Here is a 23,723-nt window from a genome sequence, read left to right as displayed (position 1 = left end):
TTGTCTGGGACAGTGGAAAATACCTTTATTCATAATTCCAGGCTTGTTCTAAAAGCTTACTCCCACCTCCCACCTAACCTTTCCAAAGTAACTTCAAGACAGGACCCACCATGCAGATTAGTCATTGGCAAGGAGTATCCACATTTGTTGCTGTCCCCTAGGGTTCCTGTACCTAAAATCCTCCCCCTACCCATCGGGGACTCTGTCCCAACTCTTTCAGAAAGATTTGCCATGTGACAATCTGGTCCCAGTTAACAGATTTATTCTGTGTGACAGACTGTATTTGTTTCATATATATGTCATATCCCTTAGTAAACAGAATCTACAGGCCAAAGATCACAATATATATCAATAAACCACAGCTTCAGATGTGCACACTTCACAACTGTCCAATAAGGCTAATGAGAAATACGAGTTATTAAAAGATAACTTCCACTGAACTGCTTCTGCTGAGTGAACAACATTCATTTCCTGCTCATAGTAAAAACCAGGAACTTAATGATACCAGGACTCAGAATTCCCAGGAAGCAAGAGAGCATGGCCAGAAAATGGCCAGACCACACCAAAGCTGCACAGCTTGGACTGTGGAAAACCACGCAACAAAACCAGTGGAGCAGACACAGCTGCCACCATTGCCTGATACTGGATGCTACAGCAGCAACACCTACAGTCATGGACACTCCTGTTGCCACATTCCAGATGTTGGCCTTGAACCCACTACCAAAGCTGCCTGTAATAACCTCCCCTGCTTAACTGCCGCACACAAACACACACACTGGGCCCTTGTTCTATTTCTGCAAGTTGTTAGATTCAAAACCCCAGGGCAAGTGTGGCCTGGAGGTGAGGATCTCAGGTCCCACCTGGCAGTTCTGGGTTGACTGCCGCAGCTCCAGCTCCTGTCTCCAGCTTACTGGTGATGCATATTCTGGGAGGCACCAGTGATGGCCAAGGAAATTGGGTTTGTTCATACACAGAAGGCTGGATAGTGTTCCCTGCTCCCAAACTTCACCCTGGCCCAACCCTAACCAAGATAAGGGGGAGTAAACCAATGGACGACACCTTTCTGTTTTCCTCCCTCTTTAGTGGATGTATTTTAAAAGTTAAAAATAAACAGAAGCAAAGCAAAACAAAATGAGAGAATATATCTACTTCACCAAGTGGCCAAGCTTTATTTATAAGGACGTCTAAGACAGAAACTTCTCTTTAAAAAAAAAAAAGTACATATTGATACTGTTCACAAAAAAGAGATTCCTACTATAATTAATTTTAACTGTCCAATATTAATAACCTTTCTTTATGTACTTTGTTTATAAAATAAAAAACCTGCTTTTATCTAATCTTTGTAAATACCCTATAATGCAGGTGGTAATACTACCGTCCCTATTTTACAGATACAGAATGATGGTGAATAAAGCTTAATATTTTACCCAGGGTAAGAAGTTGCAAGTGATTTATTGCTCATTGAAAAGAATGCTACATACACACGGATGTTAAAAATAGAAAAGATTTATAAGGCTAGTCAGGGTTTTTCGTTTCTTGGAATTTAGCGGAGCAGATAATGCTACAGTCCTTCGACCAGTCCTGCAAACTTGTATTAAGAATCATTTAAATTCATGGAGTCAGTGTTGTAGCACAGTAGGTAATCCAACCCTGCAATACCAGCATCTCGTATGAGTGGCAGTTTATGTCCCAACTCTTACCACTTCTGATCCTGCTCCCTGCCAATGTCCTGGAGAAAACAGCAGAATATTGTCCAAGTGCATGGGTCCCTGGCACATTTATGGGAGAGCCAGTAGAAGATCCTGGCTCTTGGATTTGGCCTGGTACAGAGCTGGCCACAGTGATCATCAGATGAACCAGCATGTAGAAGGTTCCTTTCTTTGTCTCTGCCTCTCTCTGTGTAACTCTGAGTTTCGAGTTTAAAAACAAACACTTTTATGAAAGAATCTTTAAATCCATAACTGAGCTTACAACAAACAAATTTACTTCTAAGGATAGTAAATAAACTAACCTTACATGAAACAACAGAAGATAAAAGATTAAATGTATCCTCTGCCTGCCCCCAAAGTAGAATGAATAGAATGGTTGTAAATAATCTAAAGCGTTTGGGTTTAAAGTTTCATGAAGATTAACAGACATATAAACCTAAAAACTATTCAGTCAATGACAAAAAAAATTCTGGGTCTGCACAGGATCCTTGCTGGAAAGTTATCTGCCCAATACTATATTGAATACCAGTGATGAGAGGACATCCTTGTTAAGTTACCAGTCTAAGTAGAAAAACTTGCAGTCTTTCCCCATTTAGTATGATTGGGTTTTTCTATATTGCTTTGATTATGTTATACAATATTCCTAATATGCCTTCTATGCCTATCTTGCTCAGTAAATTTAAAAACATTTCAAAATTATACCGTGTATCTTCTCAGATCTTGCTGGAATGAAGTTAGAGATCAATAGTTCAAAACACCCAGAAATACATGCAAAAACATGGAGACTGAATAATATGCTACTAAATGAGCAATGGGTTAGAGAGGAAATCAAAGAGGAAACTTAAAAACTGCTTGAAACAAATTAAGACATGAACACAACATATCCAAGCTTATGGGATATGATCAAGGCAGTGTTAAAAGGAAAGTTCATCACAATCAATGCCTATGTGAAGAAATTAGAAAACCACCAAGTAAATGAGCTAACCTTACAGTTGAAAAAGCTAGGAACAATAGCAAACAAGCTCAAGATTATCAGGAAAAAAGACATAACCAAAACACAGGAGGAAATAAACCAAATAAAGACCAAAGACCAGAGAACAATACATAAGATCAATGAATCAAAGAGCTGCTTCTATGAGAAGATCAACAAACTAGATTCCCCAATAGCCCAACTGATCAAAAGAGGAGGGAGAAGATGCACATCAATTGCACCAGAGACAAAAAGGAAATGTAACAACAACTCAGACATACACAGAAATGTTAGAAACAATTACATGCAACCATATGGTAACAAAGATGTTCAGAAGACCTAGGAAAAATGGATAGATTTTTGAACATGTACTAGCTGCCAAAATTGAATCATGAAACAATTAGTAATCTAAGTAGACCTATAACTTAGAATGAAATAGAATTAGAAATTAAAGCTCTCTCAACCAATAAAAGCCCAGGACCAGAAAGTTTCATTGCAAACTTCTACCAATTGTTTCAAGAAGAACTTACCATGATTCTCCACAAGCTTTTCTAGACAATAGAAATGTAGGCAACCCTTCCAAACTCTTTCTAAGGCAGATACAGACATGACAGAAAAAGAGAACTACAGATATCCCTGATGAACAAAGATACAAAGATTCTCAACCAAATACTAGCCAATGGGATCCAACAGTACATTAGACAGATCATGCATCCAAACCAGGTGGGATTCACAGCAGACATGCAGAGATGGTTTAGCATTTGCAAATCAATGAATGTGATACACCACATCAACAAATGAAAAATAAAAGCCATATGATCATCTTAATAGATACAGAGAATGCATTTGATAAAATCCAACACAAGTTCATACTAAAAAAAAAAAACTCAATCAAGTTAGGCATAGAAGGAATATACAATACACAATCAAAGCAATATACAAAAGAAACCCAATGCCAACATCATACTAAATGGAAACTGGAAGCTTTTCCACTAAAATTGGGAACTAGACAAGGATGTCCACTCTCACCACTGGCATTCAATATACTGTACTATTGCCAGAGTTATTAGGCATTGTTTTGCCTCTTAACCATAAATTGATTCACACTGTCTGCTCTACCCTAGTGGAAATGAGCCTTGTAAATATTTCTTTTTTAAAATATTTATTTTTATTGGAAAGGCAGATATATAGAGAGGAGGAGAGACAGAGAGGATAATCTTCCATCCAATGGTTCACTCTCCAAGTGGCCGCCATGGCTGGAGCTGAGCCAATCCAAAGGCAGTAGCCAGGATCTTTTCCCAGGTCTCTCATGTTGGTGCAGGGTCCCAAAGCTTTGGGCCATCCTTGACTGCTTTCCCAGGCCACAGACAGGGAGCTGGAAGGGAAGCAGAGCTGCCCGGATTAGAATTGACGTCCATATGGGATCCTGGCGCGTTCAGGGTGAGGACCTTAACCACGATGCTATCGCGCTGGGCCTGTAAATATTTAATTGCCATTTGATACAATCCTTTTGCTATTGCAGGCTGTAGCATTTTTTTTTTCCTGAAATGTTCAGTGTGAAGTTGCTAGGAAGTGCACCTGAAATTGGGCAGCCGAATCAATGTGACTCTACCCAATGGTATATTTAAAGGACAGTGGCCAACACTTAAAATGTGATATTTGGTCATCTACTAAGTGTGGAGAGATAAATGGCTAGAAATACCAATCTGTGATTCATTCATAGGCAGTCACAAGTGCTTCGGCTGGATGATCAAGGACATGTAAGGGATATTTTGGAAGCCAGACATGTACATGGATGAATGCTTCAGAAATGGCACAGACCAATACATCTGAGAATATGAATTGCACATTAAATGACCATTACTTCTGATGAGGTTATTGATAATCAGGTGGACAATATCATGGCTTCTGGGCTGTCAATCACAGTTTCTGTCCATGAATTCCTATTGCCTTTCATGTGGAATTATTCCTGGTGTGTTTGCGGGGGAGGTACTTCAACCTTCTCATCGCAGCTGTGTTAGGTTGGATCTCTGTATTCCTGGAGTAGAATAAAATAGATTATTCTATGAAATAGATTCATTTGGGATGTGAATTTTCTTTCACTGCCATTGCTGCTTCTGTCACCACCCCCTCCTGTAGATACAAAGAATGTTTTGTTCATTATGATGGCGTTTCTTACAGCATTACATTTTATCAAGGAATGCATGTCACGGTAGCAGAAGTTATCATGAGCTCTTGCACAGGGAACCAACTGCTCTTGCCATAAACTTTGTATCCTGAAAGTGATGGGCTTACAAAAGACTAAGTTATAGTGCCAGTTGAGAGACAATATATTGAAATGTGGTCCTGTTCTGCCTTGGTGGGTTCAGCATCCCTTATGGTGCATCAAAGTGTCTTGTATGGTGCTGGTCCCTCCGTAGTTAGAAAACATGGCACAAGGTCCAATAAGTGGAAGAAGAATGACTTGTCTTGTTAACACCAAATAACACAGCAGGAAAAGGTTAGTTTGCCGTCTCCTTGTTCTGACCCAAAAGTGACTTGACTTTTTTTGCTTACAGCTCATTGACCAGCATAGATAAGACGGCTCTATTAAAGCTAAAATCCTCATGCAGTGCAATCATATACATTCTGTAGGCAAAGGGTCAAAACGTTTGAATAGCATAACTGACAGTTATAAACTGAAAGCAGTTAATTCTAGGTGATTAACATGAGGCAATGACAGGCTAATGGAAGGGCCATAACCCCAAGCCTGTGATTAATATCCAATTATCTGCAAGTATAAAGTTCTTTACATTTTTTCTTACTGGCTTTGAAAATTCAGGCCTGTATTTTTAAATGATTAACCTCAATTTTCTCATCAACAAAGTTGAGATAATTAATAGTATATGCTTGAAAGGTTATGAGGATCAAAGAAACTAATAAATGTGACATTATTTGTGAACTAAAGATATATATATATAACTCTTAATAGTTTTATTACTATTAATGTTAATATGAAATACTAGCTTGTGGTTGCCATTTTTACTCCATTATTTTGTTCAGATTCCCAAACAGCAATATTTGGGTTAGTGCTTATGATACAACATAATGCTTTGTAGCTTTGACTAGAATATGCAGAATAAAAAGAACTCCTTACTATTATGGTATACTGTTAGTTTTAAATTCTCTGCCATATTCTGGAGCAAATAAAAACTGAATGTATGAGGATAATAAGAAAACATAATTGTAACAGTAATCCAACAAAGCCTAAAGGTTATACATGTAATTCTATGACCTAAAATGACCTACTTTCTCATAAATATGAAGCAATAGTCCTATGAAAATCAGAAAATTAGGAATAAATTAAAAGCTAGAAACAGATCGTTTGTGATAGAGAGCCACCATTTCCAATGCAGCATCCTTCCAATGTGTGCTGGAGGGAGCAGATGGTGGCTTAGGAAAAAGCCTGCCTTCCACCAGTGGAGGAGATCCAGCTATAGTTCTGGGCTCCTTGCTTCAACCTTCTCTGCCCTGCCTGCTGTGGGCATTTAGGGAGTGAATCAGTGATCAAACATAATCTTGGTCACCATCTTCACTCTCCTCTCCTCTGTTTCTTCCTCTTCCTTCTTCTTCTTCTTCACTTTTTTCCTCTCTCCAATCCACACTTCCTTTCAAACAGATGAAAAGCTTCTCTTTAAAATATTATCATGCAACACAATTAAAAATACACAAATAAGTAGGTGAGCTTTAAGCATAACAGGAACATTGTTGAATAAATATTGCCTGATAGTTCTATAAACGTTTTGATTTTAAAACAGCTTAGTGTTGCTAAACTAGCTTCTAGAATGTTAATTTTTAAGATTTATTTATTTTTATTTGAAAGGCAGATTTACAGAGAGAAGAAGAGAGAGAAAAATCTCCCTTCTGCTGATTCCTCCCCAAATTGCATCAACAGTCAAAGCTGAGCCAATCCAAAGATAGGAGCCAGTAGTCAAGATCTTCTGGGTCTACCCCATGGTGTAGGGTCCCAAGTCTTTGGGCCATCCTCTACTGCTTTCCTAGGCCACAGACAGGGAGCTGATCAGAAATTAAGTACCAGGACACAAATCAGCACCCATAGGGAACGCTGGTGCTTGTAGGCAAGTTATCAGCCACTTGAGCTATCTCACTGATGCTTAAAATGTTATTGGTCTTACTAACAAAAATATTCCATTTGTTTTGAGAGTATCTCAGATCACCATTCTCCAATTCCATGGAAAAACTTGTAAAACAAATCACTGCTGGCACAGAAGAGGGAAAAAAATTTAATGCAGTGTCAGTATTATAAAATGTAACCTTCCTCTTATTTTTATAACACAGATTTCATTGGAGATATTTGTTTTGGGGACTAGCACTATGGAATAGTATGTTAAGCCTCCGTCTTTGGTGCTACCATTTCATATGGGCACCGGTTGCTCGCAGGTGCTCCACTTCCCATCCAGCTCCCTGCTTATGGCCTGGGAAAGCAGCTGAGGATGGCTCAAATTTTTAGTCTCCTAAATCTATGTGGAGTATCCTGAGGAAGTACAAGTCTTCTGATATTGGACAGACTCAGCTCCAGCTGTTGGAGCAATTTGGGAAGTAAACCAGTGAATGGAAGACTTCTCTGTCACTCTGCTTTGTAAATCTGCCTTTCAAAAAAATCTTTTTAGAAAAAAATAATTGCTTTTGAAACTCTTTAGAAAAATACATTCTAATAAGTTATATGTATCTGGTGATGCCTTAAATCAGTGTTATGAAACATTGTTTAAACATAAACATATGCCTTCAACATAAACATATCCTTAAATATAAACATTTTATGCAAATCTTATACATATGCAAATCTTAGTAAAAACTTTATGAAAAATGTATGCTCAAATGTGAAACTTATGTAACACTCTAATGCATGTTTTCCTCTTTTGTTAATAATTCATATGTCATGCAATTTGTCTATTTAAAATGTACATGTGGGCCCCGACCAACAACCTAGTGGCTGAATGACTCGCCTTGCATGTGCTGGGATGCCATAACAGTGCTGGTTGATGTACTGGCCACTCCACTTCCAATCCAGCTCCCTGCTTGTGGTCTGGGAAAGCAGTGGATGATGACCTGAAACCTTGGGACCCTGTGCTTACATAGGCTCTCCAGTGGAGCTCTTGGCTCCTGGCTTCAGATTGGTTCAGGTCCGGCCACTGTAGCCACTTAGGTAGTGAATCAACAGATAGAAGACTTTTTTCTCTGTATTTCCTTCTCTTTATATCTGCCTTTCCAATAAAAATAAATAAATCCTAAAAACATATACAAGTGGAAAATTTTCGTGTGTTTATAGACTTGTATAATAACCACTAAAACCAAAAGCAGCTCTACAAACACTAATAATTAGCTTCACCTAGTCATTTTTTAAATCTCTGAACCACTAATGAACTTTTCATCTGAAAATCTGCATTGAAGCCAGTGTTGCAGCCTAGTGAATAAAAACAAAACCTGTAACATCTGCATTCCATATGAGCACTGGTTTGAGTCCCAGTTGCTCCAATTCCAGTCCAGTTCCTTGCTCATTTGCATGGAAAAACAACAGAAATTAGCCTACTTTATTGGGTTCCTGCTACTCACACCAGGGTCCTGACAGAGTTCCAGGCTTCTAAGTTTGCCCTTACCCAATGTTGGCCATTGCAACCATTTGGAGAATGAACCAGCAGATAGAAACTCTTTTTTCTTTCTCCTTTTCTCTCTCTCTTCTTCCCCCTCCCTTTGTGTAGAACTGTATCTTTCAAATAAATAAAGCCTTAGCAATAACATTTACCAATTTTTCAATCTATTATGGATTGTATCATATAATATGTAACCATTTGTGATTGACTTTCATCATTTAGCATCATATTTTCAAGAACCTGCATGATCTAGCTTAGTATTTCATTCCTTTTATCACTAAATAATATTCAATTATATGGGTATGACACATTTTATTTATACCTTTATCAGTGATTAAATATTTATATTGTACTATGGTTTGATATGATTTTGTTATTTGTGTTCTGCAAGTGTCTATTGCTATTGAGAGCTTGATCCCAGGAATGGTGTTACTGGTAAGTCTTGAGATGTATGGAGTTGGAGTTTAATGTGAAGTATTTAGGTTTTGAAATCTCTCCCTCAGAAGGGTTATAGGATCCCAGTTCCTTTGTCTTCTGACTTTCCTGTTTGATGACGTAAGCTTTTCCACTCAGGTGTTCTTGCATGATGAGCAAACATCTGCCAAAACAGTGGATCCACCCAATAATGGACTTCTGTCTTCCAAAATAATGAGCAAAATAAAATTTCGTTTTGGAAAGTCAGCTGCCTCAGGTATTTTGTTATAATGACAACATTTTGACTAATACATGTAGTTCGGGCTGTGAAAAGTTTCAGTATGTCTAACTGCCGGAGACCAGCTCTGGCTGACTGAGAGCTTGCAAAGGATGCATGGATTGGCGAGATGATAGGAAGAAGAGATAAGACACGGACCACTATGACATGATGCTCATAATGGACAACTCAGAAAAGTTGCCTTTTTTATTTATACACAAATCATCACAAGCTTTTGCACAATATCCAATTGTTTCATTTTTTACTTCATGGTTAAGAGAATACAAAAAACAATCCTAAGGAAAATATTTTCAACAAACCATTACCATTGAAACCTGCAGTCACCTGGCTGAAGCCAGGAACTCCACAGTTGACAGCGCATGCGATTACATAGTGACAAGTGGTTTACTTATACTCAAAATCAATTTTTACCAAACACAAACTAACTAATATTGTTTGAAATATTAAGAGTACAGAATTAAAAGATCATAAATTAAAGGATTTTATAAAAGCATATAACATAGATTCTTTGCTAAATCTTACAATCAAATCATGCATTAATTACTGTCACCTTCACCTAATGCTGATTCAATTGTTTTTTGTTCTTTTGTTAAAGGGCAGTGAAAGGGATCAAGGCAGCTCAGCCAATCTACAAACAGAGGGCTTTTACAAGAAACTTTCTTTTATCTTTTTAAACTGTTTTCTTTCCCTAAATATAAGTGTCAATATAAGACAGAGATTTTAAGCCATTTTGAGGGGGTTCACATCTATTTCCTTATAAAAGATGCCCCATATATTTTGCTTTCTGTGGTAAGAAACTAAAATGCGTCATATCATGTGTTGTAACAGTTGGAGGTACATGGTAAACAAACTCTTTGTACCTCCATGATTGCCATCTGTTCCAAGATATTATCAAGCCATTTCTTAAGGAAAATGTTAATTATATTAGGGCAAACTTCAGGACAAAAGTGGACACATAACAAGATGTTTGGAAACATTGTGGGCTCAATTGTACTATTGTATCTTTTAACAGTGTGTCATAGCCTTACACTACTAAAAGTGTTTTTATCATGACATGATTGATCAATTTGAGGCATCATACCAGTTACAGGAATCACTTCACATCAACAAAAAAACAGCAACAACACCCTCAGGAGAATTCTACGAAACATCAGAGAGGTGATTGAGTGTCCATACAATGGGGTGAGTCAGCAATGAAGTGACCAGAGACATTCTGCCGGGCCTTGCCATGCAGTCAGAAACTCCTCGCAGCCTTGCTAACCGAAGAGCGGTGCTCATCACACACCCATGCCATCCACCCAACTGCACGGCTCCCCACATCTAATGTATTTTTTATCTTGCATTTTTAATGTCACATCTAATACATACCTTGCTCACTTATTTGAACTGTCTACATCCACTAGTGAGAGAATTGAGGAGACAATTAGGCCATCCATGAGAACAAAACCCTCAGAAATAAAATTAGTCTCTGTCTTAGAAGAGGTGAACTTCTTATGTCTCGTCTTCCATGTGATTGATGTTATGTGAAAGGACCAGAAAGTGACTTACCAGACACCAAATCTATCACATTGATTTTGAATTTTTCAGGGATCTGCAATTCTAAAAAAACAAATTTTACTGTTTATTAACTATTGAATCTTCGGTGTAGTGTCATAGCAACCTAAATGAACTAAGAAAAATTAGTACAAATAAGCAGAGGTATTACAGTAACTAACAGCTTAGAATATGAAAATAGCATTGGAGCTAAGTAAATGATAGAATCTGAAAGAGTTTGGGGTGTAAGGTAGAAAAAGCATGTGTTGCCATGAGAAACCAATTAAAGCTGGTTCTGGAGAGGGCTCAGAAGAGAAGAGCTGTAACGAGAGCATCAGGCATTCTATAGAATAAGCAACTGTCAACAGAATGTTGATATAAATATGGACTGTGATGGCCATTATGAAGAATTCTTCAGAAATGAAGAATTTGAAGTTGGATCATGGAGAAAACATCATTCTTATTATATCATAAAAAAACAGATATTGTAAGTAATGAAACTAGGTGTTTGGTTGGGGCAATTTTTAAGCCAAGTGTGGAAAAGCAACATTGTTTAATTAAAAAATGCAATAGGTATTAGGTATATATTAAAATTAAGAAAATCAGCAACAAAAAATAGTCAAAATAAATATAGGAAGACAATATGATTAAACCTGTATAAAAAAGAAGAAATTCAACTGGCCAAAGAATTGTGAAAAATTCGTCAACATCATTAGCTTTACAGAACTAGGAAAATAGTCCCAAATTTCATGTAGAATCACAAAGGACCCATAAAAGCTAATGTACTAGGCAACACAATACTTAATTTTAAAGCATACTACAAAGCATAGAAACTTAAAAGCATAGTACTGGCAAAAATTCCAATACATAGATCAATGGCATAGAATAGAGAACTGGAAATCAACCAGATGATTTTCTATAAAAATGCCCACACTACACATTGAACTAAGTATGATCTTTACAGTAAATGGACCTGAAAAGCATGAATATATATACATATATTATATATTATTATTATTATATATGTATATATAATCAGATCCCTACATCACACCATATATATCACCTCAAGATGGATCACAAACCAAAATGTAAGACATGAAGTTATGAACATGCTGAAAGAAAACCTAGAAGAAATACTTTCAAGACATTGATACAGATGTTGACTTCTTGGGTAAAGACCCTAAAATCACGGACCACAAAAAGGAAAATATACAAAATGGGATTATATCAAATTTGGAAGTTGTACACAGTAAAGGAAATAATCATTAAAGAGAAGAGACATGTGATAGAATGGGAGAACCTAATTGCAAGATACTTATATGGCAAAGGGTTAGCATCCAGATTATATCATCAAAAATCTCAGCAACAAAATATCACCCAATCAAGAATAGACAAAAAGCCTGAGTAGGAAGTTTTTGAAAGACTAGGTTAAAATGACCAGGAAATAATGAGAATGTGAATAGCACTAGCTATCCAAAAATGGAAACCAAACCCAAAATGTGGTATTATCTTACCCCGTCAGAATGGCTATTATCAGAAAGACCACGAATAACAAATGTTGGAGAAAATGTGAAGAGGAAATGTAAATCAGTCTATCCACTATAGAAAATAGTATGGAGGCTTCCTTGAAAAATTGAAATGGAATTGGTATATGAAGATCAAAACCCTATATGAATATTCCCAATGTACTGGCAGTATTACTAAGACCAAGTGTGTGGTCTGTCTCCCTTGGCCCAAGCAATTCTCTCCCACCCTTTAGGATTAATATTTTTATCAATATTGCAGTACAACCACCAAAAATTAGTTGTAGGTATTGTAATAGAAACTCTAAACTGATGTCTGCTAACTTACTGCACAAATGCCGGCTACTGATATCATAATGGTGAAAGAAAGTAGGCATTATTGCAAAGCTCAGAGCAAAGAGACAGGATGCTATTGCTTAATTCCCATGTTCCACGAAGAGTTACAAGTGTAGGTTTTTATAGATTTAAGCTGATCCTGAGAGATGCATGATCAACTCATGTCCAAATTCCTAGTTGGTCTGTAGTGCTCATGACCTCCCTTGGTCAGTGATTCATTCTCTGTGGAATGTTCATGATTACCAGATTGGCTTTTGTCTGTAGAGTTACGTAAAAATGGTAGATAGTTTCTACCATAGACCTGGAATTTCCCTGACTTGCCCTGGAATTCCCCTAAACAAATTCTTCTGGCTCATATTGACCAACAGGGTTTTTCTATTGGAGAAGCAAATGAATTATTGAGTCTGGTGATTACGACCTAGTTTAGCAGCTTGTCACCTCCTCGTTTCAGTGAATTCCTTTTGATAAAGCGTAAGCAAGAACATCTGGACTGAGGGAGCTGGACAAGAGACTGGATCCTGCTTTACATAGGGTTTGGTCTCATCCAAAGGAATTGAGGAAGTGGTACAGCCAGCCCTTCAAGATTCCAGTCACTAGATCCAAGAAGTCATTTTCTTTTCTGATAAATAAAGCCTTGAGAGCCAAAGGTCACGGTTGCGATACAGCAGATCGAGCTACTGGCTGAGGCTACTGTGTCCTGTATGTGCACTGCTTTGATTCTTACCTGCTCCACTTCCTATCCATGCCCTGCAAATGCAACTAAGAAAGCAGCAGAGGATGCTCAAGTGTTTGGTCCTCTGCAACCCAAGCTCCTAGCACAGCTTCCTGTGGTGGCTGTATCCCCACCGCAATTCCTCCTTGTGGCTTTTGGGACATTCTTTTACAATCGTGTCAGTCACACTGTCCCAGATTCCCCAAGTGTAGACATGCTGTATCAGCTAAAATTCCATCTGAGGTGAATGAATAAAATGAGACAGAATGTTTAACCTCCTGTACTGCAATGCTTGCCCTCCTTCACCTCCGGGAGCTTCTAAAGAACTCTCATGTGTGTTACTTCATAAACTTCTTATAAAAAAATTAACTCAATTTTCCATGAACTTTGTGAAATATTCTTATAAGCAGAGCTTCTACTACTTAGTTTTGAACATTTTTAATTAGTTTTCTTAAAATAGTTTGTTTATTTTTATTGGAAAGACAGATACACAGAGAGAAGAAGAGACAGAGAAGAAGATCTTCTATCCAGTGGTTTACTTTCCAGGTGGTTGCAATGGCTGGAACTGAATTAGTCCAAACCCAGGAGCCAAGAGCCTCTTCTGGGTCTCCCACGTGGGTGCACAAGCAGGGAACTGTTTGGGAAGTAGGGTCAGTGGAATTAGAACCAATTCCTATATGAGATCCCAGCGAGTTTAAGGCAAGCACATTAACTGCTAGGCTATTGCCTTTTATTAGGTTTTTAAATGATATTTAGTGGTTTATTTGAAAAGCAATTACAGAAAGAGAGAGAGTTGGAGTTCTTCCATTTGCTTGTACACTCCCAAATGGCCACAAAGGCTAGAACCAGGCCATGCAAAAGCCTGAGCTGGGAAGTCCATCCACTTCTCCCCTATGGGTGACAGAAGTCAAAACAATTGAGCATCTTCTGCTCTTCTCCTTCATGTAGTAGCAAGGAGCAGTGTTGAAAGAGAAGCAATGGGGACTCCAATGGGTGCGTTGACAGGCAGTGCCGGTATAGCAGGCAGCAGCTTCTTCAACTGCACCATAACAACGGCCTTCAAAACTTCTTTTAAGTTTCCATTTGCATGTAGTATTTTTTCCATCCTCTCATCTACATTCTGGTTGTGTCTTTAGAGGTCATGTGAGTTTCTTATAAGCAGCATAAATTTGGATCACTTCTCATCTCTTGGGTCAGTTTGTATATCTTAATTGAATAATACAGATTACATTCAGTGTTATTGTTTCTAAGAAGTGGCTTACTGACACTGGCATGGTGTCATAGATAATTAAGCTAGCATGCCATAGTGAAGTTCCCGTTTGAATCTGTCCCTGGTGTTTCACTATTAGGGACCTGACTATAAAGTGAAACAGTGAAAACATTTTCTGATTCTATCTGATTTGGTTCCAAGAGTAGCCATATTTATATGTACATCTCTCTCTCAAGAATGGAGAAGTTTCTGGTCTGGCACAATGACTTAACAGGCAGGCTAATCCTCCCCCCAAAAGTCCAGCATCCCAATGTAGGCATCAGTTCATGTCCCAGTTGCTTCCCTGCAGCTCCCTGCTTGTGGTTTGGGAAAGTAGAATAGGATGGCCTCAAGCCTTGGAACCCTGCACCCATGTAGGAGACCAGAAGAATCTCCTGACTCCTGGCTCCATATCTGCTTAGCTCTGGCCATGGTGGCCATTTGGGGAGCGAGCCAGTGGAGAGAAGATCTTTCTCTCTGTCTCTCCTTCTCTTTGTAAATCTGCTTTTCTGATAAAAATGAATAAATCCCAAGAAGAATGTGGAAGTTTCTAAATAATATTTCATTATGTATATTTTCTATGCCTTTACTTTTCTTAAGAATTTTGAATTATGATCTTTTAATGGTATTACAAGTGTCTCATAAACTCATTATCTCTGTTCTTTCTTCCTTTTCTTTCATTTTTTATAAAATATGTCTTCAAATATATTTCTTTCTCTGCTTGATCACTTATTGAACATTTTAGCCATAATTTTATTTCAATTCTTGAATCTTCATTCCTAAAAATTGCCTGTATCATTGTTAGGAATCTCTATTCTTTGAAGAATTCTTCCTTCATGTCATTTTGTTAAATTCCTTCATAATGTTGTTAAATGATATTCTCTTGCATATCTTTTGATATAATTATATTCATTCTTTGAATGCTTTACTAAATATGTCATCAACTGCCTTTTCTTTGAAACCTATTACTTAAGCATTAATTTCTTCCTTAACAGATGTTATATTCCCTTGCTTTTCTTTCCTTACACTGCTAATTGCACATGTAGTAGACCATCTTTTTCAAAGGATGACTTTCACAATAAAGACTTCCTGAGGGTAAGTCTGTGTTGATTTGGTAGGCTTCTTTGGTTTCTGACGTTGTTTCCCTCTCTAGGTTGGTCTGTGTGATCACACTGTTGGTCTTCATTTCTGGGTTCTGAAATGAAACTGTGATATGTATATCAACCAGCTCCTCCTTACTGGGCTACAGGCTATGATGACTCATGATGTTCCTACACATAGAACTGTGACCCGGAAGTGTTTATGGAAGATGGGCCCCACTGAGCCTCTCTTGTTTACCCTTATCTTTGTAATGAAGATTTCCAATTTGGTAGTTGACCTTTCCCTCTTTAGGTTGGTCTGCGTGATCACACTGTTGGTCTTCCTTTCCGGGTTCTGACGTTCTCCATGTATAAAAATTTCAAAATGAAAATGTTTATTTGCTGTTGCTTTCTTCTCTGTGGAGAAGGAGGTGAACACCATGTACATTTCTGTGTTATTTATTCATTTTTAATTTTTTAGGATTTATTTTATTTATTTTTAAACATTTTACTTATTTTTATTATTTATCATTTATTTGTATTATTATTTTATGATATAGTTCCATAGGCCCTGGGATTTCCCTTATCCCCTCGCCAATTCCCTCCCCCCCTCACTGAGTTCCCCAATATCATTACTATAATATAGTTATTTATACACAGACATATATCCAAATTCGTGGGCATGGATAATGGCAGAATCCAACATACTATTGTCAGGATATAGTAACCAGTTTCATTGGGAGTCTATCTTTGTCTGGAAGTAAAGATGCAAATGCATTGTATCCTCACATCTGGATATGATAGTCTCCATTACACCATTACTATACTTCCCCTTAAATGAAAAACTAAAATATAAAATCAGCAACAAGAAGAAAAATAGAAATTTACAATGCCATGAAATTAAATAACATGTTGCTAGGTATGGTATGATAGTCTCCATTATACAGTTACTATACATCCCCTTAAATGAAAAGCCACCATACAAAATCAATAACAGGAAGAAAAAAGTTAACAACACCACGAAGTTGAATAACATGCCACTGAATGATTAATGTGTCACTGAAGTAATGAAAATCAAGAACCTTCTTCAAGAAAATGATGCTACTGTATGATCTGTGTGTCACTGAAGAATTTAATGAGAAGAAAGTGTTTTGAAGAGATGAAATTAACAAAAAAATCAAAATCCATGAGACAGTTCCCGCTGAACTTTCTTGGTGAAATAAGTCTCCTATAGGCAACAGATAAGTGGGCATAATTATTTAAGCCAATCTACTAATCCATGACATTTGATTGATGCGTTTAAGCCATTTATATGTAGGGTTAATATGAATGGGTGGCAATTTGGTCCTATTACTTTAGCAATGGGTTGTTCTTTGATTTAGTCTTCTTTTGTTATTTTACTGGGATGTTCTTCACAATTGCCTTTGGTTTTGGTGGATGCTATTTCTTTTCTCCGTCAAGAGATCGTCTTTGAGTATCATTTGTAGGGCAAGTTTGGAAGAGGCAAATTCTTTTAACTTTTCTTTACTGTGAATGAATTTTATTTCCTTATCAAAGACAAAGGAAAGTTCTACTGGGTCCATTATCCTGGGCTGACAATGTTTTGCGCTTAGAATCTGAAATATGTCGCTCCATTCTCTTATTGACTGTGGAGTTTCCTGTGAGAGATCTTCTGTGAGTTTAATTGGCATTCCTTTATATGTCAGTTAATTTTTTTTCATGTGCACATTTTAAGGATCTTTTCCTTATGTTCCATTGAAGAGAGCTTGCTTATCATGTGTCTTGGTGAAGATGCTTTTGATTAACACTGTTGGGAGTTCTGTGTCCCTCCTGGATCTTGTTTCCCAATTCTTTCTGTAGATTAGGGAAATTTTCCCTTATTATTTCAATAAATATATTTGTAAACCCCGCTTCTCTTTCTGCACCTTCTGGGACTCCCAGAGTTCTTATATTTGGCCTTTTAACACTGTCTTTCAATTCTTGAATACTTTTTTTGGCTTGATCCAGCTCTGCTTCCAGCTTTTTGTTTGTTTCCCCCTGGTGACAGGAAATATCTTCCAATTCTGAGATTATTTCTTCTGCCTCCTTCACTCTGTTTGGAGACTCTCCACTGTACTTTTAATTTGCTCCATTGTATTCTTCATTTCTGATATATCAGCTTTCATTTGGTTCATTTCCTGTGTGATATATTTCTTGAATTCCTTGAATTCCTGCTTTACATGCTTCTCATAATTGATAAGAAGTTTTATAACAAGTGTTTCGAAATCTGTATCCCCCATTTTCTCAATGTCTTCTTCAGTGAACTCTGAGGTTGGCAAAGGGTTTTGTTCCTTTGCAAGGGAGTCTTCAGTAATATTCATTATAGCAGAACTATCAAAATAATTGCTCAATTCAGAAAATCAGATGCCAATTCATCCTCTTTCTTATCATTTTATGCCTGTCCTCTAAGATACCAAAAGTTTCAATTCCTTCTACCCTTAAACATATTTTGAAATTCTCCAAAAATACAGATTCCAGAATATTCAACATATCCTTTGACAAAAGCAGCAGCAGAAGGTAAGTTTTAAGATATCACTTTTATAGAGATGGAAGACTATCCAACATGTGTTCAATCAACAGGGATATAAGAAAACGTTTTTGTAATTGGAATTAGAGAAAAAGAAGTTAGAAGAACAGGTTGCTTAATAGTGAGCCTAATAAACACTTTAGCTGTGTTGGTCAGATTTTCTTCTTCTTTTTTTTTTTTTTTTTTTTGATTATAGCAAAATGTCTGAAGTGGTCATTTTTGAAACAAGTTTATTTTTATTCAGTTTTAGAGGCTCACAGACCAAAATCAAGCTGACCCTCTTGGTTTTGCCAACTGTGAAGACTGGTGGATAGTGAAGTATGGATGGAGGAACATCACAGGGCTGCCTAAGAAGCAAAGAGGGCAACTGATCCCAACTACAGCTTTGTATACTCAACTGTCTTTCAAAGATTACACGGCAAGAACACAGCCCCTTGGGCCCGGCATGGAGGCGCAAGTGGTTAAGGTCCTCGCCTTGCACGCCCAGGATCCCATATGGGCGCCGGTTCTAATCCCTGCAGCCCCGCTTCCCATCCAGCTCCCTGCCTGTGGCCCGGGAAAGCAGTTGAGGACGGCCCAAAGCTTTGGGACCCTGCACCCGCGTGGGAGACCCGGAAGAGGCTCCTGGCTTTGGATCGGCATAGCATCGGCCATTGTGCTCACTTGGGGAGTGAATCACTGGACGGAAGATCTTCCTCTCTGTCTCTCCTCTCTGTATATCCGCCTTTCCAATGAAAAAAATAATAAAAATAAATCTTTTTAAAAAAAAAAAAAAAGAACACAGCCCCAATGATTTAAGGGCTTCCCAGTATTCCAACCTCCTAGATTCAGTAATTGAATCGGGCCACCACTATATAACTATCACGAGGCTACAACTTTGCTAATTAAGTGTTATATCATATTGGGATTTTATACCATATTCCAACTATAGCACAACCTACAGTAAGCTTTTATAATGCAACTGGATTTTTTGAAGTCATTGATATAACAATAATGTCAACTTGTCATTAAAATTCCAAAAACATGAAATCCATAGACTGAAACTTCCCATTTGTTGACAGACATTGAGGTGCTCATAGTCAGTAGAGGTGATATTGTGGCACAGTAGATTAAGCCACTACTTGTAATGCCAGCAACCCACATAAGCATCAGTTTAAGACTGAGCTGCTTCATTTCATGTACAGGTCCCTGGGAATGTGTCTGGGAAAGTGTCAGAAGATAGTCCAGGTGTTTGGGTTCTGTCATCCATTTAGGTGATCCAAGTGAAGTCGTAGGCTTTGACCTGATCCAGACCTGGCCATTGCTGCCATTTGGGTTGGAACAACTCTCTCTTTCTCTCCCCCTCTGCCTTTAAAATTGATTAATTAATTTATCTCTTTAAAATAAAGGTGATCATATTCTATGTTTGTTTCTTTCATTCAGATATTATTAGCGTATGACCTATCACATCTAAGCAATTTATAGCACTGCAAAGATAATGTTTATGATGCTTTAAATTGATCATTAAATGTGGTATATTTATAGCTTAATTCTAGAAGATAATCTGTTATTTTCCCAAGAAACAAACTTTAAAATCTTTTTTAAATTTCAAGTTCTTTTAAAAAAGATATGTTAATACTAATATATTTGCACAGGTACTAAAAATTTAATAAACTTCTCATGACAAATAAATTGGCATTTTTCTTTCTTCACTTTTTAAATTAAAATTCAAAGACCTATGTTCTTTGTAGGAACTGAGTCAATTTTATCCTTCAAAGATGTGTCAAAGCTTAATGAATTGTCAGTTGGTGGCCTCTCTTTCCTACTCAGCAAAGCAATTATTTCATGTCATCTGTTTTTTCCTTAAATTTTGAATGTTGGAACTAATGTTGTGGTGAAGCACATCAAGTCTCTGCCTACAATAAAGACATCCTGTGTGGGAGCCTTAAGGCCCGACTGTTCTGCCTCTGATCCAGCTCCCTGTTGAGGTTCCTAGGAACGTAATGGAAGATGGCCCAAAGACTTTTGTCCCTGACACGCCAATGGGCGAATATAATGAAGAATAACATTGTCATAAGAAAGCCCAATCTCCTTTAATGCAGCTATTAGGAGACTAAAGAGGAACCAAGGAAACAAATCCAAGACTTTTGGCATAAGCATTTAGAAAAAATGTATTACAATGCAAGAAAAAAAAAGCATAACGGATAAATTTGAAGAGATGTAGAAATCAGGAGTTCGAATCAGTACCCATTAAGTTTAGCAGTTCTTTAGACATTCAAGTGTACTGTGAGCAGGATGGAAAAATACTGGGAAACCCATCTCAGTAGAAGAATCTCATATAGTAGAAGAATCACCCTCTATATTGTATTATCACTTGAGATTCAGAGAACATCTAGGTAGAAAATAAAAAATATGAGTCATAAATTTACAGATCATACCTAAATCTGTAAGCTTGCATGTGCTAATCAATAAAGCTTAGAGAAAAAAAAAGTGTGAAGATTTGGTTCTCTAGTATCCAACGCTTTCACCTTAGGGAAGTTAAGGGGAAGCAGGAAATGAGACTCAAAGAGCAGCTAGACTGGTTAGAGACAGTGATAAAAACCCATTAATGCTCTGTAAATAGCTTCTTAGTTTGCTTTATTTTATATCTGAATCTTACAGACTGGGTAATTTATAGAGATTTATTTGGCAGACAGCTCTGAAATGGAATTCAAAGAACAAAGTCTCAGCAACTGGCAAGGTCCTTTTTTGCTACTTAATAACATGGCAGAGAGCTTCATATGATGAAATGAACCCTTCCTCCTCCTGAAAAGTCACTGATGTCATCATGGAAGTTCCACTTTCTTGACCTCATCAAACAGTCTAATGGCCCCATCTCCAAATGCCATTAATACACAAGTTTAGGCATTGAGTTTGCAACCACAAAGTCTTGGGAAACACGTTCAAACTAAGTCTACAGATATATAGGCAAGGATGATTTATCACTATGTTAAAATCATGCAATATTTGAATCCATGAACATATAACTATTTCATTTTCATTAAAAAATATATGCATTATATGTGTGAATTTTATCTCCATAAAAGCAAAAACTGCTGGCTGTGTGAAAAAGATAATAAAATTGTGATAGCTGGTTTTAAGACTGTTTTGAGTGCATCTTTCAGATATGAAGATAAAGCAAATCCAAAATCTCTCCACTAAACTAATATTAGCACATTAAAACATTAACAAATGTTTCCAAATTCTTCACTTTTGGAAAAAAATCAATTTCAGTTTCTCAACTTTTCTGATTGATATTTTCCACAAGGAAGGAGTGTGAGCAGTATCAAGTTGTCAGATTTCTAAATTTTGACTTTACCTGGAAATATTATTGGATTAATACTGGAAACAACAAATAAAGCATTATTACAATCCTATACAAAGGCAATTTGATTTGACTTGTTACAAAAATGACAGTATGTCTTTCAGTTAAAAATAAAACATTAGGAATATTTTATCAGAAAAAAGGAAAGTAGAATTCAGATGCATAGTGATGTCAGAATTACAAGCATTTATAAGCAATGCAAAATGGAGGCCAGAATTTTCATCTGATTTTGTTTTAGAGCTAATGTTATGTATACCCAGATGTGAATACATTGTCATGCACTCCAATCATTACAGTTTATCATTCTTGTTCTTAATTATTTTTTTCTCTTTTCTTCTCTCTTCTTGCTTTCTTTTCTCTTCCTTTCCTTCTCTTCCCTTCTCTTTGCTTCTTCCCTTCCTGTCCCTGCCATGCCCTGTACTGACCTTCCCTTCCCTTCTCTTCCCTTCCTTTCCCTTTTTCCCTCCCCTTTCCCTTTTTCCCCTTCGTTCCTGCTCCCTTTGAGAAGTAATTGAGTTCAGATGATGTTATTAGGGTACAGCGTCCACAATCTTTTCCGCTATACCTCATGATGTCACAATTAAGACTGCCTGGAAAAGGGTTCCCATGAATACTACCATTGTCTTGATCTTAGACTTCCAAGCCTTAATCTAGTTGCTGAAGCCACCTAATCTATCAATAGCCTAGGCTAACTAAGACAGTGCTGCTGATTTTTCTTATCCCTCACTTCCTCTTTCACATTTTTGCTGAATGGGCTTGGAAGAGTAGCAATTACCCAGGAGAAATTAGCAATTCCTTCCTTCCTTCCTTCTTCCTTCTTCCTTCCTTCCTTCCTTCCTTCCTTCCTTCCTTCCTTCCTTCCTTCCTTCCTTCCTTCCTTCCTCTTTATCTCTTTTTCTTTCTTGACTGTGTTGTAGCTCATTAAATTACTGCCTGCAATGCCACATCCCATATGGGCGTGGTTTGAGTATCAACTGCTCCATTTCTGTTCCATTTCCCTGCTAATGTGCATGGGAAATCAGCAGAAGATGGCAATAATAAGGTAAGAAACCTGGAAGAAGCTCCTGGCACCTGACATTGGCCTGGAACATCCCTGGGCCAACATTTGGGGAGTGAACCAGATTGATGTGTTCTGTATATCTCCCTCTCTCTGTAATATTGAGTTTCAAATAAATAAAATAAATCTCTGAATAAAAAATTATGAAGTTATAGAATATCCTTCTTCATAGAACTTTTACTGGTAAATATACAAGCCCGGGTAAATATTAACTCCTAAGGATTTGTACTCCTTCCCTTTCTAGCACATGCATCCATGTTTTCTGACCTGAAGGCAGATCTCAATCTACCCATCATAATGTGACTGTGTGACTGTTGATAAGTCTCACTTAACCAATGCAGACATCTAAGATAGACATCCTATTTATGAGAAGGATAGCACACCAAAAACTTAACTTGGCAGGCTGAATCTGCTATCATTAGAAAGGCATAGCAAGTTTGGAACTTGTTGGTTTCTGGAAGCATGCATCTCAGACTGCTTCCAATCAATTATTAACCGATAAGTAGTTCATTATTGTAGAAGAAGAAGATGTAAGAAGAATATCTAAGAAGATGTTTATCCTTCCCTCAATTAAAGAAATCTTCTAAAAGGATAAACCACAGGTGGAAAAAAGGAAAGATTTTGTAAATTAAACATATAAGTGAGTAATTTTAAAAGTGCTCTTAAAGATTTATTATTATCACAGATAAGCAATGAAATAAAAGGTTTGGAAGACATAATCAGATATGGGATAATGCATTCAAGAAGTTCAACAGCTATGAATAAGAGTCCAGAATGATACAGAAAAAAGATTTATCCAAAAGATTATGGAACGGAAGTTTCTAGAGTTGGGCTGGCATGGTAGTCTAGTGGCTAAAGTCCTCGCCTTGAATGCGCCAGGATCCCATATAGGTGACAGTTCATGTCCTGGCTGCTCTACTTCTCCTCCAGTTCCCTGCTTGTGGCTTGGGAAAGCAGTAGACAACAGCCCCAAAGCTTGGGAATAGGCATTTGTGTGGGAGACCTGGAAGAAGTTCCTAGCTCCTGGCTTCAGATCTAGCTGTTATGGTCAGTTGGGGAGTGACCCAGCAGATGGATGATCTTTCTCTCTGTCTTTCCTTCTCTCTGTAAATCTGACTTCCCAGTAAAAATAAATAAATCTTTTTTTAAAAAGAAAGTTCCTAGAGTTGAATACCAGACTTCAAATAGAAATTCTCAATGTGAACAGAAAAAATGAAGACCCTCCAATAGACCACTCAACATAAAATTTCAAAACAAAAAGGATAAAGATATAGTTTTAA

Source organism: Ochotona curzoniae, unplaced genomic scaffold, assembly GCF_017591425.1.
Source record: "Ochotona curzoniae isolate NIBS_2020 unplaced genomic scaffold, NIBS_Ocur_1.0 scaffold_1037, whole genome shotgun sequence".
Taxonomy (NCBI): domain Eukaryota; kingdom Metazoa; phylum Chordata; class Mammalia; order Lagomorpha; family Ochotonidae; genus Ochotona; species Ochotona curzoniae.
This window is presented reverse-complemented; position numbering follows the sequence as displayed.